At 38.4% G+C, this 23842-nt stretch overlaps 1 non-coding gene across 1 annotated transcript; it reads right to left on the bottom strand.

Moving 5' to 3' along the window:
- Positions 1 to 1311: 1311 nt before the first annotated feature.
- Positions 1312 to 1418, bottom strand: LOC113870583. The gene has a single exon (XR_003505604.1). It is a non-coding gene; the product is annotated as a small nucleolar RNA R71 (small nucleolar RNA).
- Between the last annotated feature and the right edge of the window lie 22424 nt (positions 1419 to 23842).

Consider the following 23842-nt stretch of genomic DNA (forward strand, 5'->3'; position numbering starts at 1 on the left):
TGCAATCTTATAGTTCTAATTCTTAATGCAACCTGAAATTGAATCTCACCTAGGGGATTAGGGAGGTTTAATGGATTGTTAGGGTCAATGAGTTAAGGAATTAACCTTTGGCTAGGTATATGTGAAACTGATTGTCAATTATTCAATTGCTTGAATGTTCAGAGGATTTAATTGGATTGATATTGATATTCTTGTGAAGTAAATTCCTAACTATCCTTCATTGCTATTTCATTTCATCACAAATCTTATACTCTGTTTTTTTGCAAGTTCTTTACTTTTGATTGCTCTGATTATTGCTTTTATATGGTACAACTCTCTTACCAAATTCGTATGGCTCAAATGGTTATTTTTCTGTGAAGTGATAATTGAGTTCCTAATTCCCTGTGGAGACAATACTCGGATCTTAAATTTACTCATTACTTGCTGCAATTCTAGTGCACTTGCTAGTGTTTAGATTGCAAACAAGTAGTTTTTGGCGCCGTTGCCGGGGAATTTGAGTTTCAATATCATTAGTAACATGAGCATAGCTAGATTGAGTATTTTGTTTTGTCTGAATTTCTATAGTATTAGTCCGTAGTTAGACATTTTGTCCATTCTGCATAATTCTGCAGCTTTTAAACTTGTGTTTCAATTACTTTTACTGATATTTGCTGCATTATTTTTATGGTGCAGTTCTGAATACTAACTTGTAGTTTACTTTTGCTTCATTTTGATTTGTATATGCGTGGCAAAAACAAAAATAAATCAACTCTAGTCTTTGATCCTAACATAGACATAACCTTAAGGAGATTGAGAAAAGAGTCTAGAGCAGAAAAAGTCATAGGGAGTGATAGTGAATTAGAAGCTGTCCATTCTCCAGAATTTCAGAACAATCCTAGAGTGAAAAGAACACCTACATCTTTGAGACAACTAAATTCAGAAATAGAAATGGCAGAACAAAATAGAATTAGAACATTAGGGGACTATGCAATTCCTAACATGCAAGGTTTTAACTCATCTATAATCAGGCCAACTATTCAAGCCAACCATTTTGAGATTAAACCTGCCTTATTACACTTAGTCCAACAAGATCAGTTTTCTGGTGGAAATTCTGATGATCCTAACCTACATATTTCAAATTTTCTACAGCTATGTGACACCATAAGAATAAATGGGGTTAGTGAAGAAGCCATCAGACTGAGACTATTTCCTTTTTCCTTGAGAGATAGAGCAAAATGCTGGTTACAAGCTCAACCACGAGGAAGTATTACAACTTGGACAGAACTTGTGAACAGGTTTCTAACCAAGTACTTCCCTCCATCCAAAGCTGCTAAGCTGAGAGGAGAAATTACATCCTTTGTTCAGCAAGATGGAGAATCATTGTATGAAGCTTGGGAAAGATACAAAGAATTGCTAAGAAGGTGTCCACATCATTGTATTCCAGATTGGATGCAATTAGAAACTTTTTATAATGGGATGAATGCAGTAACAAGAACAATGGTTGATGCTACTGCTGGAGGTTCATTAAATACAAAGTCCTTGGAAGAAGCTCAGAGGATTATTGACATGATGGCATCTTCAATGTATCAGAATTCAAACTCAAGGAATCAAGGAAGAAACTCTAGTCATGAAGCTAAGGTTCTGGAAACTTTTCTTGCACAAAAGCAGCTACAAAATCAAATGTTTTCAGAACAATTAGCTGCCTTAACACAACAAATCAACAATCTGCAAACAGGGAGTATGCCTACCAGTCAGCTAAGTTGTGATTTTTGTGGAGGAAACCATGTAAATGGTGCATGTGAGGCATCCACAAGTGAACCACAAGAGCAAGTGAATTATATGAATAATTTTCAGAGACAACAGCCATCATATTCCCCTAGATTTCAATTTTCGAATAATAGAACTCAGTAGTATTCTAATTGGAATAATCAATATTCTGCTGCAAAGAATTCTAACTTAAATTTGCCTTTTTCTAATGCAGGTCTAGCAACACATTAGCCTTATTTTCAAAGGAATTCATCCACTCAAACTCAAGGAAATCAGAAATTTTCCAGACCTATGAATGAGAGGTTGACTGAGATGGAAGAAACTATGCTGCAATTCATGAAGGTAACTCAAACAAGCTTCAAAAACAAAGAAGCTTCCATGAAGAAACTAGAGACACAGATTGGACAATTAGCTGAACAACTATCCAGCAGGGATGAAGGAAGATTTCCAAGCAATACAGTAATCAATCCTAAGGAGCAATGTCAAGCTATAACTACAAGAAGTGGAGCTGTAGTTGCAAGCCCTAAACCAGCAGAAAAGAAAGTAAATGATGTAGCAGAGAGAAGAATTGAACAAGATCTACAACAAGGAAATTTTAAGCTATTAAAGAAAGACCATTCAGAAGAAAAAGAAAAAGTTCCCATGAATTCTGAAAGGAAAACCAAAAAGCAACTCTTTGAGGAAGCTTGTAAGCCAATAGACCCAGAAAAATACAAGAGGCTGCCTTATCCTCAAAGAGTCCAAAATCCTAAACAAGAGGAACAATTCGAAAGGTTTATGAATGTCTTTAAGAAATTACAAATTAACATTCCTTTTGCAGAAGCTTTGGAGCAAATGCCTTCATATGCAAAGTTCATGAAAGAACTACTTTCCAGAAAAAGGAAGCTAGAGCATGACAAAACAGTACCTTTGACAGAGGAGTGCAGTGCCATTCTTAAGAGAAAACTTCCTCAAAAGTTGAATGATCCTGGATCATTTAGCATTCCTTGTGAAATAGGAAACTGCACTATGGGAAGAGCATTGTGTGACTTGGGAGCAAGCATAAATCTGATGCCATTAGCTGTTCTACAGAAACTTGGCATAGAGGAAGTGAAGCCTACCAACATTACACTGCAGCTAGCTGATAGATCATACACTTATCCATATGGAGTTGTTGAAGATTTATTAGTTAAAGTTGACAAGTTCATTTTTTTTGCAGATCTTGTAATTCTGGACATGGAAGTGGATTCTAACATTCCTTTGATCCTAGGGAGGCCATTTCTTGCAACCGGGAGAGCTTTAATAGATGTACAAAAAGATGAACTTATGCTTCGAGTTCAAGATGAGAAGGTAATATTTAATGTGTTTGAAGCTTTAAAATATCCAGTTGAAGATAATGCATGTATGAAGGTAGATATACTGGATGCTTTTATTACACAACACCATATGAAAGAATTTGATGAAACTGCTGTGTTAGAAGAAATAATATCTGCAGGGAATGACAAATCTGAAACTCTGAATGAAGAAGATATCATGGAAATGCAGCAGCAATTGGAAGCTCTGCCGATACAAAAACCTGCAGAAAATTTAGTGAAAGAAGAGCTGAAAAAGGACGCTAAAGAAGAAGAAAAGCAGAAGCTAGAACTGAAACAACTTCCTTCACACCTGCGGTATGCATTTCTGGATGAGAAACATGAAAATCCATTCATCATCAACAATGAACTTAAGGAAGAACAAGAGGAAAAATTGTTAAGAATCTTAAGAGAACACAAATTTGCAATTGGCTGGAGTATTGCAGATCTGAAAGGTATAAATCCCTCATTTTGTAAGCACAAAATTTTATTTGAAGAGAATTTTAAGCCTGTTATGCAGCCACAAAGGAGGTTAAACCCATCCATGAAAGAGGTAGTTAAAAAAGAGGTCATGAAGCTGTTAGATGCAGGAATAATATACCCTATTTCTGACAGCAATTGGGTAAGTCCAATCCAAGTTGTTCCAAAGAAAGGTGGTATGACAGTTGTACCTAATGAAAAGAATGAACTTGTCCCTACTAGGACTGTGACTGGATGGAGAATGTGCATAGACTATAGGAAATTAAATAATGCAACCAGAAAAGACCATTTCCCACTACCATTTACAGATCAAATGCTAGAAAGACTTATTAGTTAAAGTTGACAAGTTCATTTTATTGTTTTCTTGATGGGTATTTAGGATATAATCAAATAGCTGTGGATCCTTTGGATCAAGAGAAAACTGCATTTACATGTCTATTTGGAGTCTTTGCATATAGGAGAATGCCATTTGGTCTGTGTAATGCCCCTGCCACTTTCCAAAGATGCATGCTTTCTATTTTTTCTGATTTGGTAGAAAACATCATAGAAGTGTTCATGGACGATTTCTCTGTTATTGGTGATTCTTTTGATGATTCTTTAGCTAATCTATCCACTATTTTGCAGAGATCTCAAGATACTAACCTTGTGTTGAATTGGGAGAAGTGCCATTTCATGGTACAAGAAGGCATTGTCCTTGGTCACAAAATTTCAGAGAAAGGAATGGAGGTGGACCAAGCTAAGATAGAGAAATCATTAGTAAATTGCCTCCACCTATCAATGTTAAGGGAGTTAGAAGTTTTTTAGGACATGCTGGTTTTTATAGAAGATTCATAAAATATTTTTCTAAGATTGCTAAACCCTTGAGTAATTTACTTATAAAAGATACAGATTTCATATTTGATGATAATTGTTTGCATGCATTTTCTGTTTTAAAAGAGAAACTGATTTCTGCACCTATTCTTGCAAAACCAGATTGGAAATTACCTTTTGAACTCATGTGTGATGCAAGTAGTGGGTGCTGTGTTAGGACAGAGAAAAGATAGGAAATTACATGCTATCTATTATTCAAGCAAAGTGTTAAATCCTGCACAAGTGAATTACACAACAACAGAAAAAGAACTTTTAGCTGTTGTACATGCTTTTGATAAGTTTAGACCATATTTAATGGGTTCAAAAGTGATTGTATACACTGATCATGCTGCTCTTAAATACCTTTTGACAAAGCAGGATACAAAACCCAGGTTATTAAGATGAATTTTGCTACTCCAAGAATTTGAGCTAGAAATCAAAGACAAGAAAGGAAAAGAAAATTGTGTAGCAGACCACTTGTCCAGACTTCCTTTGGAGAGTTTAACCACTGAATCATTGGAAATAAATGAAGAATTTCCAGATGAAAAGCTGTTTGCAGTGGAAAACATGCCTTGGTTTGCTGACATTGCAAATTTTAAAGCCACTCAATTCTTTCCAAAGAGGTTTACTTGGCAACAAAAGAAGAAGTTCTTATATGACAGCAAATTCTATGTGTGGGAAGACCCATATCTGTTCAAAATTGGAATATATGGGTTAATTAGAAGATGCATTCCACAAAGTGAGCAAGCTGAGATACTATGGCATTGTCACAATTTAGAATATGGAGGCCACCATGCAAGTTCAAGGACTGTTGCAAAAGTCTTGCAAGCAAGTTTCTTTTGGCCTACACTTTTCAAAGATGCCAAGAAGTATGTGGAAAACTGTGATAAATGTCAAAGAACTGGAAATATTTCAAGAAGACATGAGCTGCCATTAACCAACATCCTAGAAGTGGGGGATTGATTTCATGGGACCATTTCCCCCATCATTCTCACACGAATACATTCTAGTTGCAGTGGATTATGTGTCTAAATGGGTAGAAGCAATTCCTACTAGATCAAATGATGCAAAGGTAGTGATTGCTTTTATAAGAAAGAACATTTTTTCAAGATTTAGTGTGCCTAGAGTGCTGATAAGTGATGGAGGTACTCACTTCTGCAACAAGTATCTTGAAGCTGTATTAATGAAATATGGTGTGAAGCATAAGGTTGCTACTCCATACCATCCACAAACAAGTGGACAAGTGGAGGTTTCAAATAGAGAGATCATGCAAATTCTAGAGAAAGTAGTGAACAGTTCAAGGAAGGATTGGTCAAAGAAACTGGATGACTCACTGTGGGCATATAGAACTGCTTTTAAAACTCCAATTGGAATGTCTCCATATCAGCTAATATTTGGAAAGGCCTGTCACTTACCTCTAGAGCTGGAGCACAGAGCATATTGGACTACCAAGTGGCTTAACTTTGATTTGTCAAGTGCTGGAAAGAAGAGAGTTTTACAGTTGCATGAATTGGAAGAATTCAGACAACAAGCTTATGAGAATGCAAAGTTGTACAAAGAAAGAACCAAGAGGATCCATGACAAATTTATTCTGCAAAAAGATTTCAGACCTGGCCAGCAAGTACTATTATTCAATTCAAGATTAAAATTGTTTCCAGGGAAACTAAAATCTAGATGGTCTGGACCGTTTTTAATTAAGGAAACTTCTCCCTTTGGAGCAATTCTTATAGAAGATCTGAAAACAGGGAGAGAATTCAAGGTCAATGGCCAAAGATTGAAGATCTATCATGGAGAGGAGTTTACAAGGAACATATCATGCATGAAACTGGTTTCTCTTGAGTGAGAAACATTTAATGTCAAGCTAATGACATTAAAGAAGCGCTTTGTGAGAGGCAACTCACATTTCTAACCCAATTTAAGTTTGCTGCATTATTTTTGAATTAACAGTATTCATAGAAGTCAAAGTCTGAACTTTTCATCTTGGTTACCTTGCTGAATCTGATGTTTGGAATAAATCTGGTGGCTGAAACAAGAATGCAGATTGGAATTAATTAGAATGCTTAAAGTTCTTGTACATTCTGAATAATAGTTATCAAATTCTGCAAATTTTCTGCAAAATACAAAGTTCTGCATCATACTCATCATATTCTGTAATTTTGATGCAAAAGGTAAATTTTGAAGCATGCTAAATCTATCATTTGTAGCGAATCTGATAAATGCAATTGGACTTCATGCTATAATGTGTTATGGAAAAGTCAGAATTGCATTGTGAATATGTTAAGCAGAAATTCTGCAGAATTCAACTGTGATGTTTGTTGCATCTGTAATTTGGAGCGAAAATGATGAATGAATTGAGAGTTCATGATAGGAGTGTGTAATGTAAAAGTCAAAACTGCATAAGTAGGGAGTGAATACATGTTCTGCAGAATTCAGCCTTGGATGAATGTTGCATATGTAATTAAGGGTGAACATGATGAGGGAAATAGGTATTTTATATGGTGAGTGTGTATTGGAATGATTATGATTTGTTAAGTGAGCCAATTAAAGTTTGGAGAACTTGGATTGATGAAAGGAATCACTCTTTTGCAAGAAAGCAAACACGCAGAGATGGAATTCTGAGATTTCCCCTCTAGAATAATCACTCTCGCTGATGAGAGTGATAACGCAGAAACTGACTGGGAAACACAGCTCTCTGGAACAATCACTCTCGCTGATGAGAGTGATAATGCAGAGGCAGATAAGAAAAACACACTCTCTGGATCACTTCCTTTCCTTGTCAAGAGTGACCACGCGCAGGTAAGTATGGAATATTTCATAGCGCGTTACTCCTTTTACTGATAAAAGTAACCACGCTCAAGCAATAAGCTTGCGCGTTATCACTTTGCCCAGCAATAGTGATAACGCGCATTGCCTTCAAAATTTCCAAGCTCTCTGGAACACTCACTCTGTTCGACAAGAGTGATAACGCATAATTTTATTAATAAGGGAATGTTCACTTTTCACTTAAAAAGTGGTCACGTGCACACGCGTGACCCCAGACTCAATATAAAGGAACCATGCTCACATCCATCTAAACCTAAATCCCCATTTCCCTCTGAAATTCCTCTGACTTTCAATCTTTCGTGAAGCAACCGGCAAGCAATTGCTCCCTCTTTTTCACTGTCATTCACATTTCTGAAGCTTAAGGTACGTTCTCTGCATTCTACGAAATTGTATTTAGGGTCTTTCTTTGTTGCAACTCTGGAAAAATGTCAAAAATGGCAAGTGGGGAAATATCTTGAGCGTATTTGATTTAAGGAACTTTAAATACTGTGAATAGGTTTTCAAAGTCATTCAATCTCATCTGTTAACATATTCACATCTGCATTATGCGAAAAACCTGAACATGACTTTGAAAGAAATAGAAATATTCCAGTTGCCATCAACGAAAATACTCCTTGCATGCAATATTTGAATGTTGATGTCTGAACTGAGTTGTATGGAACGAGTTACTGCTGTATATTGCACTGCATGATTGTACAGATACCATACTGATAAGTACTGCATTAAGCTGATATTTAGTCTTTGATGATAATGAATGAGTGCACTGTTCTAATTGTATGTGATTCAAAGAAACAATAGGCAATATTCTGGATGGAATTTTACTGTCAGAAGATAATTTCTGTTAGGAACCATTCGAGCATGTATTGCACTTCTAGTGGGCAGGATGAAAGTGCATTAGTAGTTGAAATTTGGTTGAAAATTGTGATTCTTTTTCTGCATTCTTGGTGAAATTGTGAACTCTGAGGGAACAAATAAGGAAGGCCAGTCTAAAATCCCCTGAATATGGTTTGATTAATTTTGTACCTAAGTGCTGGTATATCTAAAAAGTGACAATTTTGCTCTGATAAATAACTTTTGTGCTTACATAAGAGAGCATGTAAAAAAATATGTTAATGACCTATAATAGCATCTCTGCGTTAACTTGATGTGCTTTGAGAGTGTGCACTCTAAACTACAAATTTAAAGGTTTAACCAATTTTGACTGTGATTGCTTAGTAATTTGCAATATTGCTTGTGTGTTTATATGATTACATGCTCATGACAGCAACTGATTGTAAAAAGATCCATACTGCAAATTGGAATTCTGCACATGGATTGATTGAATTTGTCTAGTAAAGAGATGTATACTGTCACAATTCTGTGTCATGAATTTTAAACTGTCAAATTACTTGCTTGTTTTTTTTGCAGCCACTTCAAAATGGTCAGAACTTCTTTGAATACACCAGTTGGACCTTCTAAGAAGACCAAAGCTGGATCTGCCAGCAACACTCCAAGAAGGAGATCTATTAGGAATATTCAAGCGGGAACAGCCAGGAATTCTCCAACCACAAAAAGAGCAAGAACTGATGGTGTCTCACCTTCCTCACCCATTGAAATCGCTGACCCTCCTTAGCCAAGAGTAACCGCACTTTCAACCTCTTCACCACCTCAGCCGACCAGAAGAAATGCTCCTTCTACCTCTACCCCTACTGATCATGATCCAAGGTTCAGGAGTATTGCTCACGAAAACTATTTCAAGGCAAATATTCTGAGGAGAAAGATTGTCCCGAATAGAGCCTTTGAAATTGCTGAAGGCAACTACCCTGAGTACCCAGAAGAAATTCAGAAAAAGGGATGGGACAACTTCTGCTCCTTGGCTGATAATGGTTGGAGAGAAATTACACAGGAGTTTTATGCAAATGCAATGCGGTTCAAGGGAGACCAAATTCCCAAATTTCACACAATGGTCAAGGGTATGAGGGTGGATTTCACTGCTGCCAACATCAATCGAGTGTTGGAAATTTACACTGAAAGGCAACTTGGGCAGATGGACTTCACTGACTTTAAGAATAGTCTAGACAAGGATTATATTGAAATCCTGCACAGAATTGGAAGGCCAGGCACAACTTGGCAGCTGAACCTCGCCCAAAAACCCAAGTGTATCACCACCAAGAACCTGCTACCATTTGCTAAAGTCTGGAGTACTTTTCTGTTGAACTCTTTCATGCCAGTCAAGCATAGTTCAACCCTGGCAATAAAGAGGGCTGAATTATTGTTTGCTATCGTTACTGATATGTACATTGATGTGGGGGAAGTAATTAGTGAATGTATCTTAAATATTTTGAAAACAAAAAGAGATTCACTTGCCTTTCCCTCATTAATCACTTTACTTTGTGAGGATGCAGGGGTTGAAGTTGGAGAATACCAAGAGAAAATCAGATCTGCTCCCCCTATCTCTGTCTCAATGGTAAAGGAAATCTATGCCACCACCTCCTGCACTTTAGCTGCACCTATCCCCACCCAGTTCAGAAAGGAGAAACCAATGAAGATGAAGGACATCCTACATCTTTTGGTTGAAAGGAAAAATCAATTGGCTGAACGACAAACTGAGCTCCACAGCAGTTTGAAGGCAGGAACTATGCTATTGGAATGTGTGTTGATGAATCTTGGTCAAAAGATGGGAATGACCAAAGATGAACTTTATCACACACCAGATTTGGCCGAGAATGCTCAATGTCTACGCTCATCAGTCTTTAAAGACTTGCCAATCTACAAGACTCATTTTCCACAGCCAACTAAAGAAGTGGTGGAGGAAGAAGAAGATGAAGAGGATGAGGAAGAAGATGAAGATGAAATTTCTGATGAGGAGGATGCCCAAGATGACTAGTTTAGGATTTTTGTTTTCTTTTCTGTTAATTTGAATTTTCTCTTGACGGTCTTGTAATTAAGTTTCAAACTTTTTGGTTTCATTTTAGAATTTAGGTTTGTAATTTGCACACTTGGTATATTTTGGTTTCATGCTAATTATGAACAATTATGTTTTGAACACACATTAATTCTGCAGAATTCAATGCCTTTTCACTTGATAATTGACGGAATTTTTGGTGTTTTGTGCAGAAAATGTCACAACCACACAACACTCACACACCATGGAAGCTGACACTTGCACAAGCTGCCATAAAAGGGGGGTTTCATTCCCTACCTCTTATTCATGAGTTAGCTTCACATTACACTGAATTATTCCTGAAAAACACTAAAATACTAGAATAGATAATAAATTGCTGGCTGTTAATCAAATAAAAATGATTGACAATTTTGTGAATTCTGTGTGAATTTCTTTTTAAGTTGTTTTTCCCATTCTCAAAATGAGATCACACTTGTATTTTCAAAAATGAGGCAGTTGCCACTAGGTGCATATATTTCTGAAAAGTGCATTGTGTTTTCATTAATCCACATGATCACTTATAAATACCTAGTGAGATTTGAGCTGTCTAATTCTTTTTTCTTGTGTGATTTATCATATTTGGCTGCATTCTCTAGAACTTGCCCTTGTTCTTAAATTGAATATGCATGTTACAGTTTTCACCCACATGATAGAGGCCATGATTGATATCCTAGTCAGCCTAAATGCCTTCCTTTATGATTGAATGTCTTAGTTCACCCTTTTGAGCTTAATATCCCTTTTCTTGAAATTACCTCATTATAAGCCTTACTGAAAAACCAATTTTTACCGTTCAAAAGATCAGAGGCATAATGAGTTTAATCAAGAATGAGTTTTAAAACTAAGTTTGGGGTGGTATCCAGATTTTAATTGCTTGAGGACAAGCAATGTTCTAAGTTTGGGGTGGGAAATAGCATGCTATCTAAGTTTGAGTTCAACAAGCCAGAAAGAAAGACAAAAGTGCTGCAGTAAAATGAAAATTTTATGAAGCAAAGCTGTGAAAAGAACAAAAATGTGAGTTCAAAAGAAAAGAAGTGCAGCAAAGTGCTGCAGAAAAAAATAAGAATATCAACGAAAAGAAGATAGTGATTGAAAGCAAGAAAAGAAGAAAAAAGATGAAAATTCTGCTAAAAAAATAAAATAAAATAAATTTGTTTGCTGCATAAGTGAGAGAATTAAGGAGGAATAATGCAGATCCAGGCTAGTTTTAAAACAAATCACTCAAAATGCCTCTGATCTTTTGAAATTGCATGTATTGTTTTCCATTTTCTTCAATACCTACCTTAACCTTAGCCTTGTTATAACCTGAAAAAGTCCTCTAGATGTGTAATTAATTATACTAAGCAGAGGAGATGGAGAAATTGGGCAAGCATATGGTAGAGTGCAATGAAATTGATGATTTAGAGTGAAAACAACACCTAAACACTGTTGAGTGATGAGAGAAACACTTCCAAGTGAGCTGTGATCATGTTGATTAATTGTACTCACATGAATCTTGATGAAAAATATGAACTTTGGTAGCAATTCTTACTCAATGATGATTATGCAGTAGGAATATCATGATGAGTATTTGGATGAACAACTTGATTGAAAATTTTGCAGAAAACACAGAATTAGAAATTAGAAAAATCTGAAATAAGCAGTTTATGAACTGAATTTGAAAATGGAGGAACTTACCTTTGGTTTAGTTTGATTTGCTTGAGGACAAGCAAAAATTCAAGTTTGGTACTGATATTTTAGCATAATTCTAGCTCATTTAATAAGGAAAATATATGAAGAAAGTAGAAAAACTCAGAAAAAGAGAATGATTGAAAGTTTTATTTCAATTTGTAGTTATTTTCGCATTTGTAGAATTTATGCTTAGTTCTTAAGGCATTTATCTTGTTTGTAAAGGAATAATCTGAGCAAAAGTCATAGAAATGGATTATCAATGGAAAAGAAGAGGAAGAATGGCAATGTTGGACTCCAAAATACAAGAATTATGGGATGCAGGCTGGGCGTGATCACTATTGTTAGTGAAAGTGATCATTCCAGAGCCTAAATGAGAAGAGGAGCCTGTGCGTAATCACTTTTATTTACAAGAGTGAGCGTTACCAGTGTGTGTTATCACTTTCGCTAACGAAAGTGAACATTCCAGAGAGACTTCATTCCTGATGAGCTGCGCATTGTCACTTTCGCCAACGAAAGTGAGCATTCCAGAGGCACTTGTATCAGGACAGCTTGCGCGTGGTCACTATTACTCACGAAAGTGATCACGCGCAGCCCTCGACCTCCTGCGTTGCCACTCTTATGAATTAAAGTGAATGTTCCAGAGAAGCCTTCAACTCTGCAAGTTGCGCGTGGTTACTCTTGCTCTTGAAAGTGAACACGTGCACTACATAAAGCTTCTGCGTGGTTACTCTTGTGAAGAAAAGTGACAACGCGCAGAACTGGGGTTTCTATAAATACATGATTGAAGCGCGAAACTAGGGGTCTTTTGCTCATTTTCTGTTTTGTTAGTTAGATTCTCGTTGAGAGAGAGTGGAGAGAAGATTGGGGTCGAAGCTTGAAGCTCCAAGAAGAGGGATCGGATTGGAGCTCGTGGCCATGGCTGCTCTGCATTCTTCTTCATCTTCTTCTTCTTCTTTCTCTGTTTTTGTTGCAATGTGTGCTTAATTTCCCATAGTTAGGGGTTTATGGAACTCGAATTGATGTATTGATTCGACTTTATCTTCTGAACATTAAGTTCTTGGATTAATTGAGTTGTTAATTCTGCTTTTCATGCAATCTTTGAATGGAAATTCATTTGATTAATCAAGAGGAATCTTTACCAATGGGAATTGGATTGTTCGCTCCGATCTGAATTGGCAACCAGAGTTTAGGGATTTCTTAGGGATAAAGAGACCTAATTCTGCAATCTTATAGTTCTAATTCTTAATGCAACCTGAAATTGAATCTCACCTAAGGGATTAGGGAGGTTTAGTGGATTGTTAGGGTCAATGAGTTAAGGAATTAACCTTTAGCTAGGTATATGTGAAACTGATTGTCAATTATTCAATTGCTTGAATGTTCAGAGGATTTAATTAGATTGATATTGATATTCTTGTGAAGTAAATTCCTAACTATCCTTCATTGCTATTTCATTTCATCACAAATCTTATACTCTATTTTTCTGCAAGTTCTTTACTTTTGATTGCTCTGATTATTGCTTTTATATGATACAACTCTCTTCCCAAATTCATATGGCTCAAATGGTTATTTTTCTATGAAGTGATAATTGAGTTCCTAATACCCTGTGGAGACGATACTCGAATCTTAAATTTACTCATTACTTGTTGTAATTCTAGTGCACTTGCTAGTGTTTAGATTGCAAACAACAGGAAGAGTTCCCTGTCTCTCTCTCGCCTCCTGGCGCCTTTGGGCCCAAATTTCGATTTGGGTCGCGGCTGGGTCCTCTTTTGCTTAGTCCCTAAGGAACCCGTGAAAAACTCATCTCGGGCCACTGAAACACCTTGGAAATGACTGCTAGGACTAATAGGAAAAGTTCCCTGGGTCTCTCGCCTCCTGGCGCCGTTGGGCCCAAATTCTGATTTGGGTCTCACCTGGTTCCTCTTTTGCTTAGTCACTAAGGAACGCATGCAGAACTCATCTCGGGCTACTGAAACACCTTGGAAGTGACTGCTAGGACTAATAGGAAGAGTTCCCTGTCTCTCTCGTGCCTCCTGGCGCCGTTGGGCCCAACTTCTGATTTGGGTGTCGCCTGGGTCCTCTTTTGCTTAGTCGCTAAGACACGCGTGTAAAAGGCGCCCAAATTCTGATTTGGGTCTTGCCTAGGTCGTCTTTTGCTTAGTCGCTAAAGAACGCATGCAAAACTCATCTCGGACAACTGAAACACCTTGGAAGTGACCGCTAAGACTAATAGGAAGAGTTCCATGTCTCTCTCGCCTCCTAGCGCCGTTGGGCTCAAATTCTGATTTGGGTCTCGCCTGGGTCCTCTTTTGCTTAGTCCCTAAGGAACGCGCGCAAAACTCATCCCAGGCCACTAAAACATCTTGGAAGTGACTGCTAGGACTAATGGGAAGAGTTCCCTGTCTCTCTCTCGCCTCCTAGCGCCATTGGGCCCAAATTCTGAATTGGGTCTCGCCTGGGTCCTCTTTTGCTTAGTCGCTAAGGAACTAGTGCAAAACTCATCTTGGGCCACTGAAACACCTTGGAAATGACTACTAGGACTAATAGGAAGAGTTCCCTGTCTCTCTCGCCTCCTGGCGCCGTTGGGCCCAAATTCTGATTTGGGTCTCGCCTGGGTCCACTTTTGCTTAGTAGCTAAGACACGCGTATAAAAGGCGCCCAAATTGCGATTTGGGACTCGCCTGGGTCGTCTTTTGCTTAGTCGCTAAGGAACGCGTGCAAAACTCATCTCGGACCACTGAAACACCTTGGAAGTGACTGCTAAGACTAATAGGAAGAGTTCCCTGTCTCTCTCGCCTCCTAGCGCCGTTGGGCCCAAATTCTGATTTGGGTCTCGCCTGGGTCCTCTTTTGGTTTGTTGCTAAGGAACGCGTTCAAAACTCATCTTAGGCCACTGAAACACCTTCGAAGTGACTGCTAGGACTAATAGGAAGAGTTCCCTGTCTCTCTCTCGCCTCCTAGCGCCATTGGGCCCAAATTCTGAATTGGGTCTCGCCTGGGTCCTCTTTTGCTTATTCGCTAAGGAACACGTGTAAAACTCATCTCGAGCAACTGAAACACCCTGGAAGTGACTGCTAGGACTAATAGGAAGAGTTCCCTGTCTCTTTCTCGCCTCCTGGCACCTTTGGTCCCAAATTCTGATTTGGGTCTCGCCTGGGTCCTCTTTTACTTAGTCGCTAAGGAACGCGTGCAAAACTTATTTCAGGCAACTAAAACACCTTGGAAGTAACTGCTAGGACTAATAAGAAGAGTTCCCTGTCTCTCTCTCGCTTCCTGGCGCCTTTGGGCCCAAATTCCAATTTGGATCTCGTGGGTCCTTTTTTGCTTAGTCACAGAGGAACGCGTTCAAAACTCATCTCGGGCCACTAAATCACCTTGAAAGTGACTGCTAAGACTAATAAGGAGAGTTCCCTGTCTCTTTCTCGCCTCCTGGCGCCTTTGGGCCCAAATTCCAATTTGGGTCTCGCCTGGGTCCTCTTTTGCTTAGTCGCTAAGGAACACGTGCACAACTTATCTCGGGCCATTGAAACACCTTGGAAGTGACTGCTAGGAATTGTTCCCAGTCTCTCTCTCACCTCCTGGCACCTTTGGGCCCAATTCCAATTTGGGTCTCGCCTGGTTCCTCTTTTGCTTAGTCGCTAAAGAACGCGTGCAAAACTCATCTCGGCCCACTGAGACACCTTGGAAGTGACTGTAAGGACTAATAAGAAGAGTTCCCTGTCTCTCTCTCGCCTCATGGCGCCTGTGGTCCCAAATTCTAATTTGGGTATCGCGTGGGTGTAGGGATTGAAACAGGCTAGGTCAGGCCAGTCTTTACTCTAAACAGGCCTAGCTTGTAACATAATTATTAGGCTTGAGCCTGGCCTGTTACCTATTAAAGGCTTTATTTTAGGCCTAGCCTGACTTGTTTAAGTGGCCTGGCCTGGCCTGAAGCCTATTAAAAAAAATTGAATAATAATAAAAATATAAATATTTTATTATTTAATTAGTTTATACATTTTTCTAATTTCTATCTATGTTCTTAATAATTATTAAATATATATAATAATATTTATATAATTTTATAAATAATTTTTAAAATATTATTTAAGTATTAATTATAAATATTTTATATTATTAAAATTTATATTTATATTTTTTATTTATTTTTTAAAATTATATAAATAGTAAATACTTTAGTTTTATTTTAGAAACATATTTTGTTTATTTGAAGACATCTTATATTCAACAAATAAAGTTATACTAAATACATAAAATTGATAAAAAAATAACATTCACACAGTTTGTTGAATTAATTAAAAGAAAATTATATGTTTAAAAAAAAATTTAAACTTACTGTAATATATATATATATATATATATATATATATATAATGACAATAATAATAACTATTAAATTAAAAAAATAATTACAAAAAATAACACTTATAAAATTTATTGAATCAGCTAAAAAAATTATTATATTTTAAAAAGTAAATAAATATCGTCATTATAAAAATTGTAGATGATAAATACTTATATTATAAAATTCATAGATGAAGAAAAATAACATATGAGCATAGGAAGAATTATTAAAATTTATATTTAAATTAAAATAACTAATATTTCTACATTTTTATCTTAATTAAAAAATATATGATAAAATTTAATATAAAAATTTAAACTTAATGTAATATAGAAAATGTTACTGATACAATAAATTAAAACACATACTTATAAATTACATATAAATTGATAAATTGACTAATAATTTAATTAAAACATATGCAAGTTATAAAAATATATATTATTATATAATTTATTTATAATTAGATTATTTATATCATTTGTTACATGGTCTGATTATATATATATATATATATATATATATATTATAATAAGTTTTTTATTTTATTTTGTTATTATTATTTTTATAAATTTTTACTTTCAAATAAAATATAATTCAAATTTAAGCAATCTCTATTTATTATAAATAAAAAGAATTATAACATAATATATTAATATAATAATAAAATTAATAATAATAAAATTAAGAGTATAAAAAATATATTAATATAATTTTATTATTTTATTTTTAAATTTTATTTCGTTTAGTTTTGATTAGGTCTTATTCCTGTTCAAAGACTTAACAATTTTATAAATTGTTCAAATATAATAATTTATTATTAAATAAATTTATTATTTAAAAAGTGTAATCATGTATAAATATTTTTAATTTTTAATATAATATAATTTCTATTTATTATAATTATAAATAAATAAAATTATAACATAATATATTAATTTAATAATAACAGAATTAAGAATATAAAAACATATTATGAAATAACTTTATTATTTAAATATTCTTTGATAGCTCTATTTTTAAATTATAATATATATATATATATATATATATATTTATACAGGCTGGCCTGTTAGGCTTAACAGGTTTTATAAACAGTTCAGGCCTAGCCTGTTTACTTAAACAGACCTTAAAAAAGGCCTGAGTCTGGTTAGTTTATTAAAAAGGCCAGGCCAGATCAGGCCAAAACCAGGTCAAGCCACAGGCCCCTGTCAGGCGGCCTGGCCTGTTTCCATCCCTACACCTGGGTCCTCTTTTGCTTAGTCGCTAAGTAACGCGTGCAAAACTCATCTCGGGCCACTGAAACACGTTGGAAGTGACTGCTAGGACTGATAGAAAGAGTTCCCTATCTCTCTCTCGTCTCCTGGCGTCTTTGGGTCCAAATTTCAATTTGGGTCTCGCCTGGGTCCTCTTTTCCTTTGTCGCTCGCTAAGTAACGCGTGCAAAACTCATCTCGGGTCACTGAAACACGTTGGAAGTGACTGCTAGGACTAATAGGAAGAGTTCCCTGTCTCTCCCTCGCCTCCTGGCGCCTTTGGGCCCAAATTCCAATTGCGTCTTGCCTGGGTCCTCTTTTGCTTTGTCGCTCGCTAAGGAACGCGTGCAAAACTCATCTCGGGCCACTGAAACACCTTGGAAGTGACCGCTAGGACTAATCGAAAGAGTTCCTTGTCTCTCTCTCGCCTCCTGGCGCCTTTGGGCCGAAATTCTAATTTGGGTCTTGCCTGGGTCCTATTTTGCTTAGTCGCTAAGGAACGCGTGCAAAACTCATCTCAGGCCACTGGAACACCTTGGAAGTGACTGCTAGGACAAATAGGAAGAGCTCCCTGTGTCAGGCCTTCATTTATTATTGAGTAATCAATAATATTTTATACTTGTTAAATGTTAATTGAAGGATTATTTGGTATTGGAATAGATTTAGATGGAGTTTGAAATTATTTAAAAAAAAAAAAAAAAGTGAACAGTACGGTATGAATAGTGTCAGATGAACAGTAAAACCGCTTATGAACAGTGCAAACTGCATACAAACCGTGTATGAACAGTAAAAACTGTGTATGTACAGTGACTGCTGACATCATCATGACATCATGGCTGACGTCACATTCGCATACAGTGCGTGTACAGTACGCGTGCACAGTATTTTTCGGCGTTAATAGTGCCCTGAACAATGTTTCCGGCATGAACAGTGTTTCAGGCGGTGAATAGTAAATTCGGCGGTGAACAGTAAATTTCAAAAATTTTCTACAAAAAGGGGGCTTTACACGAAATTTTCATTTCTTCACCCCTATCCAAGGTTCTCAAAGGTTCTAAGGCCAAATACCACCATTTCTCCCATACTAAACCTTCCTAAACTAAGATTTCTTGTCAGTTCTGAGATTCTATGTCTATTTTGAAGAATTTGAAGTAAGTTTCTTTAAGTTTGAAGCTAGATTTACCGTTCGTTTCTCTTCTCCTTCTCTTTCTCATAGAAGTTCATGGTGTTCTTAGGAGAAACTTCGTTCTAAAGCCGAATCTTCGTTAAATCTTGCATTAAAACAAGTAATATTCGGTAAATCTAGTGTGAATCATCTTTCTGAGGTAAGGGGAGTTTACTTTAACCTATGAACTACGTTTTGAACAGTTTAATATGCTATTTCAAGATGTTTTGATATGATTTTGTTAGATCTCTTGAATAAAAGCTATTTTCTAAGCTGTAACTGCTGTTAATTGATTTAAAATGCTGAGATTTTGGCTGATCTATTATAAACTTGCTTTAGTTGAGCTGTTAAAATAACTTCAGCAGTGTGCATCATGCTGAGATATATATTTTGCATCATTATAGAGCCGAGTTACATGTTTAGGTGGATAGACATGTAACGGTAAGTTCATGCTGAGCTGCTGTGCTGTGCTGTCTGGATCCAGATACCGGAATGGGTCACTCCCGGACCGGCTTGGTTCCTTCTGAATTACTTAGGCTATGAAACCAGTTGGAAACCGTTTTCATGCTGTGCATTAGATGGGCTGGAAATGCATGGGATTATTGCTGTGAGAAATATTTTGCTCTATATATATGATTTTAGTTTAAGTTTGGTAAGATCACCCTTGCATTTCTTTCTATGTCGTTGTGTGCGTGTGTATTGCGATGATCGTACGGTGGTACGTGAGCAGATGTAGCAGGTGTTGCATCTACTTCACAGGCTGAGGGGCCAGTGAAGAAATGTTAGAAGCTGGGATCGAGTAATATTACATCAAAGTCCTTTTTCCCTTATATTTTGAGACCTCATATAGAGGGAACTATTTAGTATAATTTTGGGTATTTTGAATATTATGAACTAAATGTAATATTATGTTGTTCTGTTGGATATTTGTTGTAAGAAACTTTGTTTTATTTTAATTGAGAAGAGAATTTCATACTTATATTCTCTATTATTTATTTATCTTAAATAAGTATGTGATGTACAAATAATGTTCTCGGTTCCTTACAAAAAAGGGTCGTGACACCCTGCTTCTCTCTCTCTCGCCTCCTGGCGCCTTTGGGCCTAAATTCCAATTTGGGTCTCGCTTGGGTCCTCTTTACCTTAGTTGCTAAGGAACGCGTGCAAAACTCATCTCGGGCCACTGAAACACTTTGGAAATGACTGCTAGGACTAATAGGAAGAGTTCCCTGTCTCTCTCTCGCTCCTGCCTGCGCCTTTGGGCCGAAATTCCAATTTGGATCTCGCTTGGGTCCTCTTTTGCTTAGTCGCTAAGAAACGCGTGTGAAACTCATCTTGGGCCATTGAAACACCATGGATGTAACTGCTAGACCTAATAGGAAGAGTTCCCTGTCTCTCTCTCTCTCGCCTCCTGGCGCCTTTGGGCCCAAATTCCAATTTGGGTCTCGCGTGGGTCCTCTTTTGCTTAGTCGCTAAGAAACGCGTGCAAAACTCATCTCGGGCCACTGAAACACCTTGGAAGTGACTGCTAGGACTAATAGGAAGAGTTCCCTGTCTCTCTCTCGCCTCCTGGCACCTTTGGGCCCAAATTCCAATTTGGGTCTCGCGTGGGTCCTCTTTTTCTTAGTCGCTAAGGAACGCGTGCAAAACTCAGCTTAGGCCACTGAAACACCTTGGAAGTGACTGCTAGGACTAATATGAAGAGTTCCCTGTCTCTCTCTCGCCTCCTGGCACCTTTGGGCCCAAATTCTAATTTGGGTCTTGCCTGTGTCCTCTTTTTCTTAGTCGCTAAGGAACCTGTGGAAAACTCATCTTGGGCCACTGTAACACCTTGGAAGTGACTGCTAGGACTAATAGGGAGAGTTCCCTGTCTCTCTCTCGCCTTGTGGCGCCTTTGGGCCCATATTCAAATTTGGGTCTCGCTTGGGTCCTTTTTTCCTTTGTCGGTTGCTAAGAACGCGTGCAAAACTCATCTCGGGCCACTGAAACACCTTGGAAATGACTAGTAGGACTAATAGGAAGAGTTCCCTGTCTCTCTCTCGCCTCCTGGCGCCTTTGGGTCTAAATTCCAATTTGGGTCTCGATTGGGTCCTCTTTTCCTTTGTCGCTCGCTATGTAACGTGTGCAAAACTCATCTCGGGGCACCGAAACACGTTGGAAGTGACTGTTAGGTCTAATAGGAAGAGTTCCCTGTCTCTCCCTCGTGTCCAGGCGCCTATGGGCCCAAATTCCAGTTGGGTCTTGCGTGGGTCCTCTTTTGCATTGTCGCTCGCTAAGGAACGCGTGCAAAACTCATCTCAGGCCACTGAAACACCTTGGAAGTGACTGCTAGGACTAATAGGAAGAGTTCCTTGTCTCTCTCTCGCCTCTTGGCACCTTTGGGCCCAAATTTTAATTTGGGTCTCGCCTGGGTCCTGTCTTGCTTAGTCGCTAAGGAACGCGTGTAAAACTCATCTCGGGCCACTGAAACACCTTGGAAATGACTGCTGGGACTAATAGGAAGAGTTCCCTGACTCTCTCTCGCCTCCTAGCACCTTTGGGCCCAAATTCCAATTTGAGTCTCGCCTGGGTCCTCTTTTGCTTAGTCCCTAAGAAACACGTCCAAAACTCATCTCGGGCCACTGAAACACCTTGGAAATGACTGTTGGGACTAATAGGAAGAGTTCCCTGTCTCTCTCTCGTCTCCTGGCACCTTTGGGCCCAAATTCCAATTTGAGTCTCGCCTGGGTCCTCTTTTGCTTAGTCGCTAAGGAACGCGTGCAAAACTCATCTCAGGCCACTGAAACACCTTGGAAGTGACTGCTAGGACTAATAGGAAGAGTTCCCTGTCTCTCTCTCGCCTCCTGGCGCTTTTGGGCCCAACTTCCAATTGTGTCTCGCCTAGGTCCTCTTTTGCTTAGTCGCTAAGGAACGCGTGCAAAACTCATCTCGGGCCATTGAAACATCTTGGAGGTGACTGGTAGGACTAATAGGAAGAGTTCCCTGTCTCTCTCTCGCCTCCTGGCGCCTTTGGGCCCAAATTCAAATTTGGGTCACGCTTGGGTCCTCTTTTCCTTTGTCGCTTGCTAAGAACGCGTGGAAAACTCATCTCGGGCCACTGAAACACCTTAGAAGTGACTGCTAGGACTAATAGGAAGAGTTTCCTGTCTCTCTCTCTATCTCTCGCCTCCTAGCGCCTTTGGGCCTAAATTCCAATTAGGTCTCGCCTGGTCCTCTTTTGCTTAGTCGCCAAGGAATGCGTGGAAAACTCATCTCGGGCGACTGAAACACCCTGGAAATGACTGCTAGGACTGATAGGAAGAGTTCTCTGTCTCTCTCTCTTCCTGGCGCCTTTGGGCCCAAATTCTAAATTGGGTCTTGCCTGTGTCCTCTTTTTCTTAGTCGCTAAGGAACCCGTCGAAAAATCATCTTGGGCCACTGTAACACCTTGGAAGTGACTGCTAGGACTAATAGGAAGAGTTGCCTGTGTCTCTCTCTCTCGCCTCCTGGCGCCTTTGGGCCTAAATTCAAATTTGGGTCTCGCCTGGGTCCTCTTTACCTTAGTTGCTAAGGAACGCGTGGAAAACTCATCTCGGGCCACTAAAACACCTTGGAAATGACTGCTAGGACTAATAGGATGAGTTCCCTGTCTCTCTGTCGCCTCCTGGCGCCGTTGGGCCCAAATTCCAATTTGAGTCTCACCTGGGTCCTCTTTTGCTTAGTCGCTAAGGAACGCATGCAAAACTCATCTCGGGCCACTGAAACATCTTGGAGGTGACTGGTAGGACTAATAGGAAGAGTTCCCTGTCTCTCTCTCGCCTCCTGGCGCCTTTGGGCCCAAATTCCAATTTGAGTCTCGCCTAGGTCTTCTTTTGCTTTGTTACTAAGGAACGCGTGCAAAACTCATCTCGAGCCACTGAAACACCTTAGAAATGACTGCTAGGACTAATAGAAAGAGTTCCCTGTCTCTCTCTCGCCTTCTGGCGCCTTTGGGCCCAAATTCCAATTTGAGTCTCGCCTGGGTCCTCTTTTGCTTAGTCGCACAGGAACGCGTGCAAAACTCATCTCGGGCCACTGAAACACCTTGAAGGTGACTGGTAGGACTAATAGGAAGAGTTCCCTGTCTCTCTCTCGCCTCTTGGCGCCTTTGGGCCCAAATTCCAATTTGAGTCTCGCCTAGGTCCTCTTTTGCTTATTCGCTAAGGAACGCGTGCAAAACTCATCTCGGGACACTGAAACATCTTAGAGGTGACTGGTAGGACTAATAGGAAGAGTTCCTTGTCTCTCTCTCGCCTCTTGGCGCCTTTGGGCCCAAATTCCAATTTGAGTCTCGCCTGGGTCCTCTTTTGCTTAGTCGCTAGGGAACGCGTGCAAAACTCATCTCGGGCCACTGAAACATCTTGGAGGTGACTGGTAGGACTAATAGGAAGAGTTCCCTATCTCTCTCTCGCCTCTTGGCGCCTGTTGTTTGCAATCTAACACTAGCAAGTGCACTAGGATTGCAGCAAGTGATGAGTAAATTTAAGATCAGAATATCGTCTCCACAGGGAATTTAGGTTTCAAGTACCACTTCACAGAATTATAACCATTTGAGCCATACGAATTTTTGAAGGAGATTTGTAACATATAACAGCAATAAACCAAAGCAATTAAAGCAAAGAACTTGCAGAGAAACAGAGTATAAGATTTGTGATGAAATGAAATAGCAATGAAGAATAGTTAGGAATTTACTTCACAAGAATATCAATATCAATCCAATTAAATCCTCTGAACATTCAAGCAATTGAATAATTGACAATCAGTTTCACATATATCTAGCCAAAGGTTAATTCCTTAACTCATTGACCCTAACAATCCACTAAACCTCCCTAATCCCTTAGGTGAGATTCAATTTCAGGTTGCATTAAGAATTAGAACTATAAGATTGCAGAATTAGGTCTCCTTATCCCTAAGAAATCCCTAAACTCTGGTTGCCAATTCAGATCGGAGCAAACAATCCAATTCCCATTGGTAAAGATTCCTCTTGATTAATCAAATGAATTTCCATTCAGAGATTGCATGAAAAGCAGAATTAACAACTCAATTAATCCAAGAACTTAAAGTTCAGAAGATAAAGTCGAATCAATACATCAATTCGAGTTCTATAAACCCCTAACTATGGGAAATTAAGCACACATTGCAACAAAAACAGAGAAAGAAGAAGAAGAAGATGAAGAAGAATGCAGAGCAGCCATGGCCACGAGCTCCAATCCGATCCCTCTTCTTGGAGCTTCAAGCTTCGACCCCA

This window comes from Abrus precatorius, unplaced genomic scaffold (assembly GCF_003935025.1).
Source record: "Abrus precatorius isolate BTA unplaced genomic scaffold, Abrus_2018 Scaffold6, whole genome shotgun sequence".
In the NCBI taxonomy this organism is placed as follows: Eukaryota; Viridiplantae; Streptophyta; class Magnoliopsida; order Fabales; family Fabaceae; genus Abrus; species Abrus precatorius.